Source organism: Octopus sinensis, linkage group LG24 (genome assembly GCF_006345805.1).
Source record: "Octopus sinensis linkage group LG24, ASM634580v1, whole genome shotgun sequence".
Lineage (NCBI taxonomy): Eukaryota > Metazoa > Mollusca > Cephalopoda > Octopoda > Octopodidae > Octopus > Octopus sinensis.
In genome coordinates this window covers 21,832,576-21,851,977 of record NC_043020.1, presented here as the reverse complement: position 1 = coordinate 21,851,977, position 19,402 = coordinate 21,832,576, and positions in this window count along the sequence as shown.

Sequence of the window (19,402 nt, the reverse complement as noted above, 5' to 3'; positions counted from 1 at the left end):
TTGCGTAACTTAGATGACAATTTATTCACCACACGTTGTATATAGAACATATATATATGTGTGTGTGTGTGTGTTATTTTTTATTTTTTACTTTTTATTAAAATTTTATGTATTGATTAAGTCTTTCCTTGTTTGTTTTGCAAAATAGTAGTTTTGTCTCTAATTAATATTATATATATATATATATATTCTCCTCCCTCCTGGCATCACTTCACTAACGAAGATTAGGAAGGCTGTTGTCCACATCATCTGCACGCTTGTTCGTGGCTGATGAGGCCAATGTGGGATCGAAATATCCAATTGCAGTGATGACAGAGGTATGGTTGTTCAGGGTCTGATGATGCAGCTGCATTTTTTTTTTGCCTCTGACATTTGTCTTCAAGAGAGGTACTGCAAGAGATCTCAAAGGAGGAAACAACATCACTGATGGTATGGTGTCATGTGACATGGTCAGCTGTTAGAGTGAACCACTCATGATAATCAATATATATATATGTTAAAACTAAAGTTGAAATTTAAAATTTTAACTTTTGTATGCCACTAAAGCATGCTCACTGCCCATTGCTACCTAGCATCATCCATGGTAATTGCACAATTATCACTGTATCAACGTTAGAAATTCCTCGGAGTATGTTGAATATGGTAGAAACAATAGATATGAAAAATAGAATAAACTGGAAACTTTATTTAACACAACGATCCCACGCATACATATACATACACACACACATACACACATACATACATATATACACACATACATACACACATACATACATACACAAACATACATATACATACATACATGCACACACACATACACACACACGCACGCACACATACATACATACACACACATACATACACACACACGTACTTACAGAATAGCATGGACAAACCATTTGTAACAGAAGCAGTATTAGATTAAAGTAGCTATCTATAAATCATACACATACATCACAAAGCAAATGAACTGAGCTATTCATGCACAGATAATACCTCTTATGGACATGCTGCATTTAAAAACACAAATGTATCAGTAACCTTGCACTTAGTCGTACTTACTCTGGGTACTCGACTTTGAACTTGCCACCAAGTGTGGTCCTGTCAGGAGTTTAGAACTCCCATAGCATCACTCTTAGAGTCATTGGTCCACACAAGCCCCTCCACCGTGATTAAGTACAACCAGCCCTAAAAATCCCAACAGTGGAACAAGCGGATGATGACTACAACAGATCTCAATACTTGAATCAGTGGATGAAGAGAGCTACACATGATGGATATGCTACAGAAAGTGCCGCTCAAAACTATAACCAGGTCAGTGGTAGTCCATTGCAATTTCATAACTGGATCCTGTATGTTTCATTTTATATGTGCCACAGAGGAAAGTCATGAAATCAAGTGTGTGGGTCACTTCATGGCAAGCTGAAATCCACCTTAAACAAATCCATAAGATTGGCACTTTCTTCTACAAAAAAAGCAATCAGTAGTGGACAGAAATCATCCAGCACTAGTAGTGAGAATGATAGATGTGCATTTCTAAGACTTTGGGGTTTGTCAATAGCATGTGCTCACTGGTAATCACATACTAAGATAAACGCCAACACCACTGATATATAGAAACAGCAACTGAAAATCACTGGTGTTGCAAATATCCACCTAGCTAAATAAAAAACCCATTATCGGCATCACACTTAATGTAAATGAATCACAGAAAGGCAAATTAACTGCAGCATTCATTTAGTGATAATATCATACTGTATTTAAAACAGATTTTGTTTTTCCATGCAGTTGCCAGAGAGTACATGTCTCTGATAAAGCCTAAAAGGGCAGATAGTGCATTTAGCATTCTCATTGCTGGTACTGGACAATTTTGTCTCCTACTGATATATTTGTGTTTTTATATGAGATATTATGAGTTCTCTTCCTTCCTCTTCCAATATATTTGAAGTTACACCTAGGATGTTTTGTAGGAATATTAAGGAGATTGAAAGGTAAACCTGACTTTCTTTGTCCTCTAGCTAAGAAGCTATTAGAAAATTATATGTTTTAAAATCATAAACATACACCCTCCTCCCATAAAAACCTTTCCTTTACTCTAAGTTGCTCTGCCTTAATTGAATAATTAAGAAATAGGTAAACAAATAAATGAATACCTCAACGACTCTCAATTTATAATCGAATGTGCAATAACTACTGCTGGTCAATGCACCAAGAATATAATAATTCTAATAATAATAATAACAAAATCAGTGATAATAATAATGGTTTCAAATTTTGGCACAAGGTCAGCAATTTGGGGGGAAGGGATAAGTCAATTACATCAACCCCAGTGTTCAACTGATACTTATTTTATCAACCCCCCAAAGTATTGAAAGCAAAGTCAACCTCAGTAAAATTTGAACTCAAAACATAAAGACTAATGAAATACCACTAAGCATTTTGTCTGGCATTCCTAATGATTGTATCAGCTAGCTACCTTGAACAATAATAATAATAATAATAATAATAATAATAATAATATAATAATAATAATAATAATAATAATAATGATAATAATAATACTTTATTTATTGGCCACCAAGGCCAAACACAAAACATAAAGGATGATACACAGATGAGGGACAGTGGGGTTAAGCATGTAAAAAGCAAAAATCACAATTAACAAGGAGATTAAACCAACAATGTACTACCCCAATAGGGATAGTTCCACCAAGAGGTAACCAAAGGAACCCCACACACTTTGGACCCCTAACATCAAAGCACCTCAGGTAAGTACTCCACTCCTCCTCATTCCATCTGGCCTACAGGTGCACACTTAAAGTAGGCCCATTCACACGGGCCATGAACTCCCGACCGTCAAGGAGGTGGTGGAAGTGTCTCACAGCAAGATAAACAGCTAACAGCTCTCTATCGAAACTGCTATACCCTTCAGTTCTATATTTAAGAGATGAGGAATTATGTGCATTATTTACATTATTTGCATTTGACGGATATTTGTCCTCATCTCGTTTGTTATTAACACAATGTTTCGACTGATATGCCCTCCAGCCTTCATCAGGTGTCTTGTGGAAATTTCGAACCTGGGTTCTCATTCCTAAGGTATTTTTCGATGTTATTATTATTATTGAGTGAGAGAGCAGTGCATACTATCAAAGTGACACTGGGGTAAAATATACGAAGCCCAGTATACCCATCATGACTACCCATCTGATAAGGGTACACTAGGCACATACATCACAATCATATGTGTGCGACAAGGTGATCTCATATGAAGATTAACAGTGCATGACCTTGCAGGTGGGGGCCTAGTTAGAATTTTCTTCAGGTTGAGTAACCCATCCCACTCAAATGGTCCCTGAATAAGGGTTGTTTAAGGATGTTGAACGAAACACCCATGTTTCCAGAGGTGAATTATTCAAACCCCAAAGAATCCCTCCCAACACATGGTTATGATGCTCCCCCACTACTTCTGCTCATGATCAGAGATGCACATATCGTCATCCACTAAGGGACATACTCAACTGGCTAAGGTCAAACAACTGACAAGCAAATCTGTGGTATTGAGCAGAATATTTGCTGTAGCCTATCTTTTATACCAAGACAAAACAATGTACATGATAACACTTCCAATCAGTTAAGATCAGAATCCATGAGAGCCACTGCTTGGTACTGCATCATGGCATTATCATGTAAGTTAAGTTAAGTTAATTTTTTGGCTCAAAAAGCAAAAGCAAGGCCATGTAGGGGGACATGGAGTTATGTACAGGGAGGGTGTTCATGTAAAGAGTACAGGCCATTTCTGGTCAAGAGAGTCTTTGAACCGAGCGGTCATTGGCATCTTCCCTATCTCGTCCGGCAGCTTATTCCACGGATCCGCAATCCGGATGGAGAAAGCCCCTCTCCTTCGATTGAAATGAAATCGTTGCAGATAGAGCTTTTCGGAGTGACTCCGCAGCCGACGCTCTGGAGGAGGAGTGAAGAACAGCTCTTTCGAGAGGTTACACTTTCCGCTAATGATGTTGTGAGCAAGAATGAGATCAGCAAGGCGGCGGCGTTTTTCTAGAGAATAAAGGTTGAGCGTCTTCAGCCTTTCTTCATAAGACAAATGTTTGAGACCAAGAACAATGCGGGTAGCCAGCTTCTGGACTCTTTCGAGATGATGTATGTCTTTGAGGAGATAAGGAGAAGAGGCTTGAATCCCGTACTCCAATATGGGTCTCACCAGCGTGACATAGAGCGGTAGGAATATGGATGGCTGCTGTGAGCATTCCGAATGACTGTCGAATCAAAAACAGAACTCCGCGTGCTTTGTTGGTAGCATGGGTGCATTGGGCCGAAGGCGAAAAGGAAGAATCCACCAAGATACCCAGGTCTTTTACCTGGTCGGTCCTCTCAGCAGCAGACGACCTGGCTCGAAATCAAGTTGAGTTGCAGGAGAGGAGCCAACAGGCAGATGACAGCACTTTGACACATTCAGACACAGGTCCCATTCGTTAGACCATCTCCAAACTTGGTGGAGGCATCGACGAAGATCATCTATATCATCGCGAGGAGCGACCAGTTTGACATCATCGGCAAATAGAAGGGTGTGTTGCGTGAGGTCGTTGGGCAAGTCATTTATGAAGACTAAAAACAATAACGGCCCAAGAACTGAATTTTGAGGCACGCCACTGCTCGCACTGGAGACGTCGGACAGCGAACCATTAACTTGGACTTGGAAGGAGCGATCTGAGAGGAAAGCACCAACCCATCGTACAATATCCGGACGGAAACTATATGCTTGAAGCTTGACAAGTAATAGGCGGTGGTTTACCGAGTCAAAAGCTTTGGCAAAGTCCAATAAAACGACGTCAACCGCATCGCCATCATCCAGGATACGCGTCACCAATTCTTCCATTACCAGTAAGTTGGTCAAGCATGATCTCTTAGGCACGAAGCCGTGTTGGGAATCAGAGGTGGAGCAACATACTTTTCTTGAGGATGGTTTCGGACATCTTGCTGATTATTGAAGTAAGGGAAACCGGTCGGTAGTTAAGCGGGTCTTCGCGGCTCCCATTCTTGAAAATCGGGCAGATTATCACTGTTCTCCAGTCCGCAGGTACAACACCCGTTGCCAATGACATATTGAATAGAAGTGTTAAAGGTTCGCAGATGACCGGAGCCAACGCTTTGATAACCTGTGGGTGTATGCCGTTAGGGCCGTGACTCTTGTTGACATCGAGGCCTTGAATAACGTGTTCGACATTGCCCCGAGTGATGACCAATCTAGGCATTGGAGGTACCGATCTATCAAATGGATGAGGTTCACGACCATCATCTTGCTTGAAAATTGTCGAAAAAGCCTCGGCAAATAACTGACTCTGCTAATAAGGGTCCTCAATCGATACGCCTGTTGAGTCTACCAACGTTGCAATTTAGTTGTTCAAGCGGGAATTCCATTGGACATGGGCAAAGGTTTTTGGATTGCGACTGGCATTTGCCGCGATTCTGTATTCATATCTGAAGCGTTCTTCCTTCTCAATTATTATTATTATTATTATTATTATTATTATTATTATTATTATTATTATTATTATCATTATCATTATCATTATCATTATTATTGTTATTATTATTATTATTCAGGTCACTGCCTGGAATCGAATTCGGAATCTTGGGGTTAGTAGCCCGCACTCTTAACCACTACGCCATATGCCCACGGGCATTTCAGTTAGGGAAGTGAAGGAAATCAGCCCCAAAATGGGCAACTGGAAGGTCCCGGGACCAGATGGAGTTCATGGCTACTGGATCAAAAGATTTGGTGGATGTCATGCACGAATACCTGCACAACTCAACACCTTGTTAAATGCTGACCAAGTAACAGCAGAGTGGCTGACAATGAGTAGGACAGTGCTGTGCTTGAAAAACATCAAAAAAGGCAATGGGTAGACAATTACAGGCCGATATCCTGCTTGCCACTTATTGAGGAAATTATTGACTGGAATACTCGCAGAGTCAATGTAAGGACATCTGGGGGAAAATGGAATCCTGCCACGTGAGCAGAAGGGGTGCAAGCGTAAGTGTAGAGGTACCAAGGATCAACTCCTGGTAGACAAAACTGCACTTAGAGACTGCAAGAGGAGGAAAAGTAACTTAGTCATGTCATGGTTAGATTATCGTACGGCATACAATATGATCACACGTTGTTGGATTATGGAATGTATGAACCTATTTGGTATTGCACTGAATGTTGAGCGATTGCTTGGAAAAAAGTATGGCGAAGCGGAGGACGGACCTGACAGCATATAGAAGTTTAGGGACAATAGAAATCAGGAAAGGCATCTTCCAAGGGGATTGCCTGTCCTCAATGATCTTTGTGCTGTGCATGATACCATTCACACTGAATCTGAGGAAAGCAAACACTGGGTATGTATGTATTCAAAAGCCGCCAACAAAATATGAATCACTTGTTATTCATGGATGACCTCAAACTTTATGGTAAAGATGAATCACAAGTCAGTTCCCTCGTTGATACGGAGTATACTTTCAGTGCTGATATCATAATGGAGTTTAGATTGAAAAAGTGTGGTGTGTTCGCCTTGAAGGCAAGCAAAATTGAATGTATGGACGGGCTAGCGATACCGTCGGGAGAGGTTACGGAGCAAATTGAAAAGGCGAGCTATAAGTACATGGAGATACTGGAAATGGATAAATTGATGGAGAAAGAAATGACAGAAAAATTTGAAGTGGAGTACTTGCGGAGACTTAGACTGATCCTTAAGTCGAAGTTAAACGGACAGAGTAAGATTGAAGCTATCAAAACCTGGGCAGTTTCACTCCTGAGATATGGAGCAATGATAATCACATGGGCAATAGACGAACTAAATAGCTTAGACAGAAAGACAAGGAAGTTGCTAACTAAATATGGGATACTTCACCCAAAAAAGTGACAGAGACAGACTGTATGTAACAAGAAAATGAGGGTAGGACTGATGGGATGCGAACATAGCATTAGAGCAGAAGAAAACAACATAACATGTCACATTCACCCACCTTTCAACAAACTTACTGGGTAACAGCACCTCTCTCTCCAGTCTCACTTTCCTTTTCAGGTCCCACCTGAAAAGTTAATGAGGCCTTGGCTGAAGAGGAAGGCACCCGTCTTAAACCCTTTTAATCGCATCCACCACACAACATCTTTCGCCATAACCACCAAACAGAGAAAAAAACTGCCTGTCCTTCTGGCCAAAGGAAAGGAGGCGTGGTGATTTAACACGATTAACTCAGACGATAACTGGATCCATCCTACACATGACAATAACTGTTCGACAAAGCTCCACAAGTCAGTAATACGTGGAGACTGTACGAGAGCATGCACAACAGTTTCATCGCTCCGCGTGCATCTCAGACAAGCCTGTAGAGCTCATGCCTGTAGAGCTTATCGCGAACCGGCCGAGCCAATCCCACACCATCCCACCCAACCAACCCCAGTAGCACTACCAGGCCAGGAATTTCTCGAAGTTATCCATAGGTCCCGGTCTGAAAGTCCTCCAGAAAAGACCAGCCAGTTGATCCCTCCTGATGCCCTGAACCACTCCGAGAACATCGTCACTCTTGCCCTCCATTAATCCCCCATAGAACTCCAAGGTGGAACTTCCATCGACTTCCTTGCCCAACTGGCCGAGGGCTGTGACCATTTGGAGACACTCTAGGTGCCAAGAGACCCTCCTCGGTCGACGCCTGATCCAGAACTGTTGCCACGTCAAGGAGACGAGCTGCGAAAAAGCACGTCCAACAGCAACCACACCTGCTCACTGTTAAGGTATTGCTGGAGATGTCGCTGCCTCAGTGCATGTCTACGCATCATCAGCCATGGCAAGCCCAGTCCTCCATGCAACAGACTGTCTAACAAGCGATACCTGTCCCTTCCACAGGAAGCAGAAGTGTAAGCGCACCAGCTGAGCAAGAAACGACAGTCAGGCAGTAGTATATGACGGGTGCGATGTATGCATTCGCCACCTCCACCCGACCTTTCAGGAACAGCTTCCTCTCGGCCCATTTCTGGTTGAGACTGGCTACCCTGTCTGTCATCTCACCCCAGTTCTTGTCCACTTGGAGGTCCGGACCGAATCAGACCCTGAGCAACTTAAATAGTTCTTCTTCCAGCACCCCACAACGCTGTCTGTCGGTAAGGATCTGCCTCTCCACGTGCCGAGCTGTAAGCCCACTCACTTCTGGTTAATCATTGCTCCTGTTACTGCTTCGTATTCCTTTAGGATAGTGCCGACCATCTCGATTTCCGAGATGTTTGACACCATCACGTTGACGTCATCTGCATATGCCAACACGAACCTTCCGCATCCTAGTTTACGCCGGATGCCCCTCAAAACATCCAGCTTCCGCAGTAATGGCTCGAGTGCCAGTAGGTAGAGAAGGAGTGAGAGTGGACAACCATGTCAAACCGAATGTGCGATGCTAAATGATCCTGACATTTACTTTGACCACCGAAAAGATGTTGCTGTACATTGCAGCGATCCAGCCTCTGAAAACGGAACCAAAACCAGCCACCTTAAGGACAGCCTCCAAGTACCGATGGTTCACCCTATCAAAAGCTCTCGATAGTGCCCTACCTATGCCAGGATCTTTACCAATCCTCTCTATTATGTATCGTGTGAGGTGGAGGTTGTTGTGGTTAGATCAGTCGGGGATAGTGCAAGTCTGCACATCATCCACCAGTCTGTCAACGACAAGCGCTAGCCTCTTTGCTAATACCTCGGCCAAAATTTTGTAATTTGCATTTAACAGAGTTACAGGCCTAAAGTTATCAACAATGTCACCCTTGTTCAGATTCTTTCTAAGTAGCGTCACCACACCTAGGCTCACAAATATGGAGTTTCTCTCATTTTGCTGCCAGTTGCAGTAGACACCTCATAAAAGCTCACTAAACAAGTCTTGCATACGATTATAAAGCACGAAAGGTAGACCATCCAATCCCGGAGACTTCTCCCTCGTGCAAGTAGCTAATGCAACACGTATATCTTCAGCTGTTATCGGCATTTCGCATCACTCCACATCGTTGGCCGAAAGCCACGGCAGACCATCGAAGTAGGAAGTGAAGTTCACCTCTGCCTCCAGACCACCACACACCCTGTACAGTTTAACAAAGTGCCGCTGAAATTCTGCATAGACCTGTTTGGACTTGTGTAGCATGGGCCCATCCTGACTCCTCAAAGACCGAATTTAGTTTTATTACCACTTTGCGTATTGCTCACCCAGGCCCATCGAATGGCTTTCATTCCCTCCTGTTTAAGTGCACATGCCCTAGTTCTGACACTGCAACCTCCATGCTTGGTTCTGAAGAATTGGTTCAGAACCTATCTCGCCGCCAGCACGTCGGTCGCTATGCCTCTACTGAATGTCGCTTCTGATTTTCTAACTAGGTCTCCCTCCACTCTAGTTTTCTCTATCATTAGTTCTCGACAAAATACTACAGCATCTACTATCATCGACGTTTTAGGGCTACCCACCATCGGTTGTTGACTGCACCCGTCGACTCTTGATGGACTAACTTGTTAAGTCGTTCTGAAATCTCGTAGGATAATCACTGGCATTGTTGATATTGTTGGTCTGTCGTATGAGTCTGTGCACGCAATCCTAACATCTGAATTGAACATGCAGTGTCTCTGCCAAGTTTGTCTCCTACCTGCCGACCACTGAGCAGAAATAACATCACATCAAAGTCTATCTGAATCTCCAATGACCCATCCTTCATGTCAAGGATCATCACTGGTGATGAGAGTTGGGTCTATGGGCACGATCCTGAGATAAAGCAGCAGTCATCACAGTGGACCAAAGAATGAATGACAGAGTTGCAGCTCAATCAAGAGCATGCTCATCGTTTATTTCAACATCTGCAGTATTGTGCATTGAGAATTCATTCCCCAGGAACAGACTCTGAATCAAGAGTTCCACTACGATGTTTTGAAGAGTTTGAGGGAGGACATTCGATGAAAGCGACTGGATCTGTGGAGCATCAAGAACTGGATTTTTACGCCAACAATGACCTCTCCTTACCCATGAGTTTCTCACCAAAACCAACATGGTATCACTTCAGCACATGCCTTATTTGCCAGATTTAGCACCTGCAGACTTTCATCTTTTTCCAAAGATGAAAAAGGTCCTCAACTTGCTCACAGAAAACAACCTCCAGGCCAGATTCCAAAACTGGCAGGAATGCTGAGACTGGTGTATTGCTGCGCAAGGTGACTATTTCGAAGGAAATGATGCTAAACTTTGGTAAATGAATTATTTTTAAGCATAACTAGTCCAGGAACTTTTTGATACCACCTTGTAATGATGATGATGATGATGATGATGATGATATTAATAACAACAACAACAACAACAACAATAATAGTTTCTTTCATTGAGCACAAGGGCTTAAGGCATGGAGGACAGTATTAAAGGATGAGTTATAACACACAAAAATAGGTGGGATTTACATCGATCAAAGGGATATATTAGTTAGTTAGTTAGTTAGTTAGTTAATTTGGCTCAAAAGCAAATAGCAAGGCCATGTAGGGGGACATGGAGTTAAGTACAGGGTGGTGTTCATGTAAAGAGTTCAGGCCACTTGAGGTCAAGGGAGGCTTTGAACAAAGCGGTCGTCGGCATCTTCACCATCTCGTCTGGCAGCTTGTTCCACGGATCCGCAACCCGGACGGAGAAAGCTCCTCTCCTTCGATTGAGATGAAATCGTCGCAGGTAGTGCTTTGTTGGCAGCATGGACGCACTGGGCCGAAGGCGAAAAGGAGGAATCCACCAAGATACCCAGGTCCTTTACCTGATCGGTCCTCTCCAGCAGCAGACGACCCGGCTCGAAATCAAGTTGAGTTGCAGGAGGAGAGCCAACAGGCAGATGACAGCATTTTGACACGTTCAGACATAGGTCCCATTCGTTAGACCACTTCCAAATTTGGTGGAGGCATCGACGAAGATCCTCTATATCACCGCGAGGAGCGACCAGTTTGATATCGTCGGCAAATAGAAGGGTGTGTTGCGTGAGACCGTCGGGCAAGTCATTTATGAAGACTAAGAACAATAAGGGCCCAAGCACTGAACCTTGAGGCACGCCACTGCTCGCACTGGAGACGTCGGACCGCGAACCATTAACTTGGACTTGGAAGGAGCGATCTGAGAGGAAGGCACCAACCCATCGTACAATATACGGATGGAAACTATATGCTTGAAGCTTGACAAATAATAGGCGGTGGTTTACCGAGTCAAAAGCTTTGGAAAATCCAATAAAACGATGTCAACAGCATCACTATCATCGAGGATGCGCGTCACCAATTCTTCCATTACCAGTAAGTTGGTCAAGCATGATCTCTTCGGCACGAAGCCGTGTTGGGAATCAGAGATAGAGGCTGTGTTTTGGAGGTGGAGCATCATACTTTTCTTAAGGATGGTTTCGAACATCTTGCTGATTATTAAGGGAAACCGGTCGGTAGTTAAGCGGGTCTTCGCGGCTCTCTTTCTTGAAAATTGGGCAGATTATCGCTGTTCTCCAGTCCGCAGGTATAACACTCGTCGCCAATGACATATTGAATAGACGTGTTAAGGGCTCGCAGATGACCGGAGCCAACGCTTTGATAAACCGTGGGTGTATGCCGTCAGGGCCGTGACCCTTGTTGACATCGAGGCCTTGAATAACACGTTTGACTTCGTCCCGCGTGATGACCAATCTAGGCATTGGAGGTACCGATCTATCAAATGGAGGGGGTTCACGACCATCATCTTGTTTGAAAATAGTTGAAAAAGCCTCGGCAAATAATTGACTCTGTTGATAAGGGTCCTCAATCGATACGCCTGTTGAGTCTACCAACGTTGCAATCTGGTTGTTCAAGCGGGAATTCCGTTGGACATGGGCAAAGAAGGTTTTTGGATTGCTACTGGCATTTGCCGCGATTTTGTATTCATAACTGAAGCGTTCTTCCTTTTCAATTTTCACGGCTCAGTCTCGTTGAGTTTTGTACACCTCAAAAGCTGCAGTCGAATCCAGATTTTTGAATTCAGCCCAAGCAATATCTCTGAGTCGACGTTCTCGTTTAACCTTCGTCACCCAGGGCTTGTGTTTCTTCTTCTTGGGAAGCCCAACGGGAACTGCCTGGTCAGTCAACCAGATTACATATGCTTTGAGGGATGACCATAGTTCGTCAACTGAGGACAACGTCATCAGGGATCGCCAGTCCAGAAGCGCGGAAGCCTCGGTTAGAATTTCAAGATTAATTGCAGAGAAGACTCTACGTGGCAGCGAAGTAGTCGTGGGCGTAGAAAAAGTTGTGTGCATGACGAACTTCAGGACCGCATGATCACTCTTGGCAAGAGGGGCGCACACAGATACGTCTGACACTGATCTTGGATAGCGGGAGAATACCAGATCCAGCATAGATGGCTGCTGCCCAGACCGATGCCTTGTCGGATATTCAACATGTTGCGATAGAAAACAATCTTCAGCCACGTCAAGAAGGGCCTGGCCGAACCGGGAAGACGTTGTACAAATTGATGCGGGCCAATCGATCGTGGGAGCGTTGAAGTCTCCTAGTACCAAACAGTCATGCGAAGCTGAAACGAATCTTATCGCTTCGAGTAAATGAGCATCGTCCTGGGGGTCGGCAAGAGGCGGCCTGTAGACAGCTAACACGGGCAGGCAAAACTCGGATAGGCTCAGCTTGCAATAGACGGCATCGAATTTTGTTGTAGGTTGAGCATTAGTGGGTAGAATACCGCTGGACGGTTTGTGCTCAGATTTGACATACACAGCAACACCTCCACCTCGCCTTTTTTCTCTGTCACATCTGAAAAGGACGTAGCCCTGTAGATGGATTTCTGAGTCCTTTACTGCTGGAGTCAGCCAAGTCTCGGTGATAGCTATCACATCAGGGGAGTCACGTATGGCCAGTGTAAATAGTTCGCTGAACTTTGGGAATAAGGAGCACGAGTTGGTATAGACGATGCTGAGCTGTGAAGTTTGAGGGGCGGGAGTTGGGGAACAAGCAGAATAAGGGGTATCAGAGATAGCATCGTTGACGGGGGTATCAACTTCACTTCGATTTGCCCTCACTTCACTTTCCCTATCAGCACTACAGCATGCGACCAGAGTTAGGACTTGATTATTTGTCCATCTTGGATGCGTAAACCCTTCTCTCCCATCTGTTTCCTCATCTTTAGTTCTGATATTAGGTTTCTCCGGCGAATTCTCTCTCTCAGTGAGTATTCCTCGCGAAAACCCATATTGGGGTCCTCCCAGGCATGCGTCTGAGCTCTGTTCAGAAAGGCTGAAGCCTCCCGATCGGAAGAAAAGATCACCCTTATTGGGCGTGGTCTAGTATCTGAGGTTGGGTTCGCTTGGAATCTTCCTAGCCGAGCGACCTTATGGATACTGACATTTTCGTTCACAGAGAACAATTCTCCAACTAAAATGGAAACAAAATTAATGTCTTCTTTTAGGCGGTTTATGCCTGTATCACAGGTGGATTCAGCTTTACCATAAATTATTGCTGATCTTGAGTGGGCAAAATGTTCTCTACTATGAGCTGCGGTATTCGATTCTTCATTGGATGATTTTGAAAGGGTGGTTTCATAGCCATCAGACTTACGTCGGCATTTGGGGTCGATCGGAATGGGTTTAGTGGTCATAATTTTCCCGCCTGGTCTGGAACTGCACTGCCTCTTCTTCGGTTTGGGGGAGCACCACTCCCCAGATGAACTCACATCGAGATCGTTCAGAATTGGTTGAGCAATGGCATTAATGGGAAGGACAAGTGAGGGAGAATCCAAACAGATTTTATCGTGATCAGGTTTCATAGCTAAATCTGCCCCACTGGAGTTTTGACTACGTTTCTTCTTTTGGGGAGAACAACGGTCTTCAGGTGGGTTTGAGTCTACGCTCCTCAAATTAGGTTGGGGAACCTCCGGGACCGAAAAGGCAGATGAGGAAGAATCCGCACAGGAACGATCATGTGCAGAAACGACCGCCGGTTCCTTCGCCTTCTTTGGCCACTTCGATTTTGTTCCCTTCGGTTTGGAAGTCTCCAGGGAAGAAATCAAGGGTGACTCTGCATCAATAGGAGACTGTTTATTCAGTAAAAGAGCAACAACAGACTTTAGGTGCTCGACCTCTTGTTTGAGCAACAGCAACTGCTCGTTGAGCTGACTATTGGTAGGACCATCATCTTGATGAGAAGCCCTTCTTGCAGATCTCAGTTTCGATCTGTAGGTAGCTGACATGATAGATGGTTGACTAAAAACAATCTTCTATGGGCTCTAGGACAAATCTGAGTTAAATCAGGAACAAAAAAAAAACAGCTGCAATCCTTGTAGGAGTAGGCAACAGCAGACAAAATCTGAGAGAGTTTGGGCTGAGCCGAATCACAATCCAAGATTGAAAGCAGACGGTGAAACGAGTTGGGAACCCTTCCTAATTGTCTGAAGCAGCTTTAGGATAAGGGATAGTAGGTCCAACTTTAGAATATTGATATGCATGTAAAATGTTCCACATGACTAAATATCATTTGACGTGCCATTTAGTACTTCAATAATTGCGTCTGCGCATGTTTGTACATGTGTGAATAATGTGTTTATGTGCGAGAAGGCACATATTACCATATAAAAGGATATAACAAAGGATATATGAACAGAAATTTGAGAAATCAATAATTAAGTAATTAATGACAAGAATTCCCAATAGTGAGGTAGTCCACTTCGGTAATTAGGGGTCAACCCCATGTTAAAATCCCGGATTATTCTGCTGTCTTCAAGGTATGGGAATGTTTTCTTTTAGCTTGTTTCATCCTGCTTAAAAAACCATACTCAGAATTGATCCATTCAGTTTCACCAGTCTTGCTACTCTTGACCACCTTTTGATAAACACACTAGAAGGCAGCACTCCCTCTCTATCCTTATCTTCAAATGATATTTGAAGAAATTGATGAGAGCTTAGCTAGATAGGAAAGTGCCTGTCTTCAAACCTTACAGACAGGCCAACCATACAAGGGAAAACCCATCTGAATAATAATAATAATAATAATAATAATAATAATAATAATAATAATAATAATAATAATAATAATAATAATAATAATAATAATAAAAAATATAGAAGACACTAACTTATTGATCTATGCAGGAGGGGCAGTAGTCACCAGAAGATTAGATATCTCATAGGGAAAGATTAAGAAAGAGTAAATGTGGAAAAGGAGACTATAAAATAAAGTGAGACTTTAAGACGAGATCTGGGTAGAATAGAAGCCTGGAAAACAAACAAGTTAGGTAACACAAGAGGCAAATCTTGCCTCAAGGAAAGATACTTAGTCAAAGAGAAAGGACTTGGGACAATAATAGAAGATTTAAAACAGCATATCATAGCAGTTGCAGGCAAGCTCTCCAGATATCAGAAAAGAATAGATCAGTATAAATAGAATAGATTATTTGAGACAGACCAAAGGAGATTTTATAACCAAATAAATAGTAGAGAATGAAGTATTGAACATGAGAAACCTAAAGCAAAGGAAGCTAGAAAGTTCTGGAGTAATATTTGGGATAAACCAGTCAATCATAATAGAGATGCAGTATGGTTAAAGAAACTGACGGAACAAATAGTGAGTGAGAAGCAGCCAGATCTAAGATTAACTAGTGCATTAATGAGTAAAGTGTTATGAAAAATACTAAATTGGAAGGGCCCAGGAACAGATTTAGTTCAAGGGTACTGGCTAAAGAAATTCGGTAGTTTATATGGGAGGCTGAGGAAACAACTTCAGGATTGCCTTAATGGAGGAATAATACCAGATTGGATGGCTAGAGGGAGGACAATATTCATTATGAAGGGTAATATAGCTAGCAACTATAGACCAAACACTTGCTTACCATTAGTGTGGAAGCTGTTAACAAGAATGCTTTCAGAAAGCATTTACGAGCACCGTAACAACCAGAATTTACTGCCAGAAGAACAGAAAGGTTGCAGGAAGAAGTCTAGAGGAACGCATGGTCTATTATACATAGACAAAGCAGTTCTAAATGAAGTAATTGCTAGTAAGAAAAAGCTAACAATAGCATGAATAGATTATAGGAAAGCCTATGACATGATGCCACACTCATGGATAAGTAAATGTTTGAGTATGTTCAGTATAGCAGACAACATAAGAGAATTAATTAGCTTTAGCATGAAGAAATGGAATGTAGATCTATACTCAGGTGACACACTCTTAGAGTAAGTTAATACCAAAAGAGGTATTTTCCAGGGGGACTCATTGTCCCCTTTAATATTTGTCTTATATTTGATCCCTCTCAGTTTAGTATTAAGGAAGGCAAAAGCAGGGTATCAGTTCAGAAATAGTAATGGAAAAATTAACCATTTGTTCTACATGGATGACCTGAAGCTTTTAAGTAAAAATGAAAAAGAGATAGATTCCTTAATACAGACTATAAGACTCTTCAGTAAAGATATAGGTATGGAATTTGGCATAGATAAGTGTGCAATTTTAGTCATGAGAAGAGAACAGGTAGTCTACAGCCAATTACCAGATGACCAGACATTAAAATCATTGAAAGGAGTTGAGAGTTATAAGTATCTAGGAGTATTAGAATCTGACGGAGTACTAACTACAGAAATGATAACGAAAATTGAGAAGGAGTACATCAGAAGTGTGAAGAAGCTAATGAAGTCAAAGCTAAATGGTCCGAATCTACTGAAATATCATTACTTAGATACTCAGCAGCTTTCGTAGATTGGACAAAAACACATCAATTAGCAAAGTTAGACAGAAGAACTAGGAAGGAATTCAATATGAATGGAGGACTCCACCCAAGGGCAGGAGTAGCAATATTATAGCGACCTAAAAAGGAAGGTGAAAGAGGGTTGATATCAGCAGAAGACTGTATGGAGTTAACTAGAGTAGATATAGACTCCTATGTAGGTAATAGTGAAGTAAGTTTATTAAAAGCTGCTACAGTCACAGCAAGATATAGGGAAACCAAAGCACAAAACGAGCTTAAAAACCAGTAAAAAGAACAGAAATTATCTGACTGGTAGGAGAAGGCTTTGCATGGTAGATACCCAAAGATAGTTTCAGCAAATAGTAGTAGTGAGATATGTTTATGGCTGCAGAAAGGAAGGCTAAAAAGGGAGACAGAAAGTTTATTAGTAGCTGCACAAGATCAAGCATTAAAGACTAATTGGATAGAAGCCAAAATGGACAAAAACCAAGTAGATTCCCAATGTAGATTATGCAAATCAAAAGAGGAAAGTATTATTCATTTAGTAAGTGAATATAGCATGTTGGCACAGAAGGAATATAAGACATGACAATGTAGGGAGAACAATCCACTTTGTAGAAAGCTAGAATTTGAACATACTGATAAATGGTATGAACATGGATCTTGTAAAACACTAGAAAGTAAGAAGTACAAGATATTGTGGAACTTTAACATTCAGACTGATAGAGTAGTAGAAGCTAGAAGGCCTGACTTGGTGGTAGTAGTAGATAAATTATGAAAAAATTAATTTGAGAAGTATAGAAAAAAATAGCAAAGTTCCAGGACCTAGCTATTGAATTACAGAGACTATGGAAAGTGCAGGTGAAATGTATCCCATTAGTTATAGGTGCAATGGGAACTATCCCTAAAGATCTGAACAGATGGATAGAGGAAATAGGCATAAAATCCAGTTTAGTACAGTTGCAGAAAACAGTGTTATTAGGGACAGCTAGGATACATAGGAGAGTTCTTGGCATCAATGGTTACTTGCTGTAACCCAATAGAAGGGTTCTTGCTATCTAAGGCTACATGTGGTAGCTCAATGTTAGGATTCTTTTCTTTTCCAACAGTCTAATCTGTTGAGTGTATAATAATAATAATAATGATAATAATAATAATAATCATTTAACGTCCGTTTTCCATGCTAGCATGGGTTGGACGGTTTTGACTGAGGGCTGGCAACCAGATAGCTGCACCAGGCTCCAGTCTTGATGTGGCAGAGTTTCTACAGCTGGATGCCCTTCCTAACGCCAACCACTCCGAGAGTGTAGTGGGTGCTTTTTATGTGCCACCTGCACAGGGGCCAGTCAGGCAGTACTGGCAATGACCTCGCTCGAATCTTTTTACATGTGCCACCGACACAGGTGCCAGTGAAGCGACGTTGGTAACGATCACGCTCGAATGGTGCCCTTTTACGTGCCACGGGTACGGAAGCCAGTTGGCTGCTCTGGCAACGATCACAACGATCACGCTCGGATAGTGTTCTTGGCACCCTACTAGCACAGGCATAAGTGCTAGTAAGGCGACGCTGGTAACGATCATACTCGAATAGCCGCTCTGTCAATGATCACACTCGTATGGTGCTCTTTTCACCCCGCTAGCATGGATGCCAGTCATCGAAATGATTTTGATTTCACTTGCCTCAACAGGTCTTCGCAAGCAAAAGTTTAGTGACCAAAGAAGGAAAAGCTACGCATAAGCGGGCTGGTTATGCTCCTATCATAGGCCATGGGTTATGGTTTCATCTGGTTTGCCAGGTCTTATCGAGCACAGCATATTTCCAAAGGTTTCAGTCGCTAATCATTTCCGTGGTGAGGCCTAATGTCCGAAGGTCGTGCTTCACTACTTCATCCCAGGTCTTCCTGGGTCTACCTCTTCCACGCAGTTATCCTCATCCATTCTCACCACATGACCATACCAGTGCAGTCGTCTCTCTTGCACACCACACCTAATGCTTCTTAGGTCCAACTTTTCTCTCAAGGTACTTACACTCTGTTGAGTATGCACACTGACATTACACATCCATCGGATCATACTGGCTTCATTCCTTGCGAGCTTACGCATATCCTCAGCAGTCACAGCCCATGTTTCACTGCCATGTAGCATGGCTGTTCGTACACATGCATCATACAGTCTACCTTTTACTCTGAGCATGAGGCCCTTTGTCACCAGCAGAGGTAAGAGCTCTCTGAACTTTGCCCAAGCTATTCTTATTCTAGCAGTTACACTTTCAGTGCACCCTCCTCCGATACTGATTTGGTCACCTAGATAACGGAAGCTATCAACTACTTCTAGTTTTTCTCCCAAGAATGTGGCAGAAGTTGGTCTCTGCGCATTTTCAGTGTTTATCGCTCCCGAGCATCTGCCACATACAAAAACTATCTTCCCAGTTAGCCTTCCTTTGATATTACTGCACCTCTTATGTGTCCATAGCTTACACTGGGTACATCTTATAGAGTTCCTACCTACACTTCTACTACATATTGAGCAGGGCCATCTACCTGAAGGGATTTGTGGTTTGCCTGCCTTCCTACTTATTAGGACTTTGGTTTTAGCTAGGTTGATTCTAAGGCCCTTCAATTCTAATCCTTGTTTCCACACTTGAAAC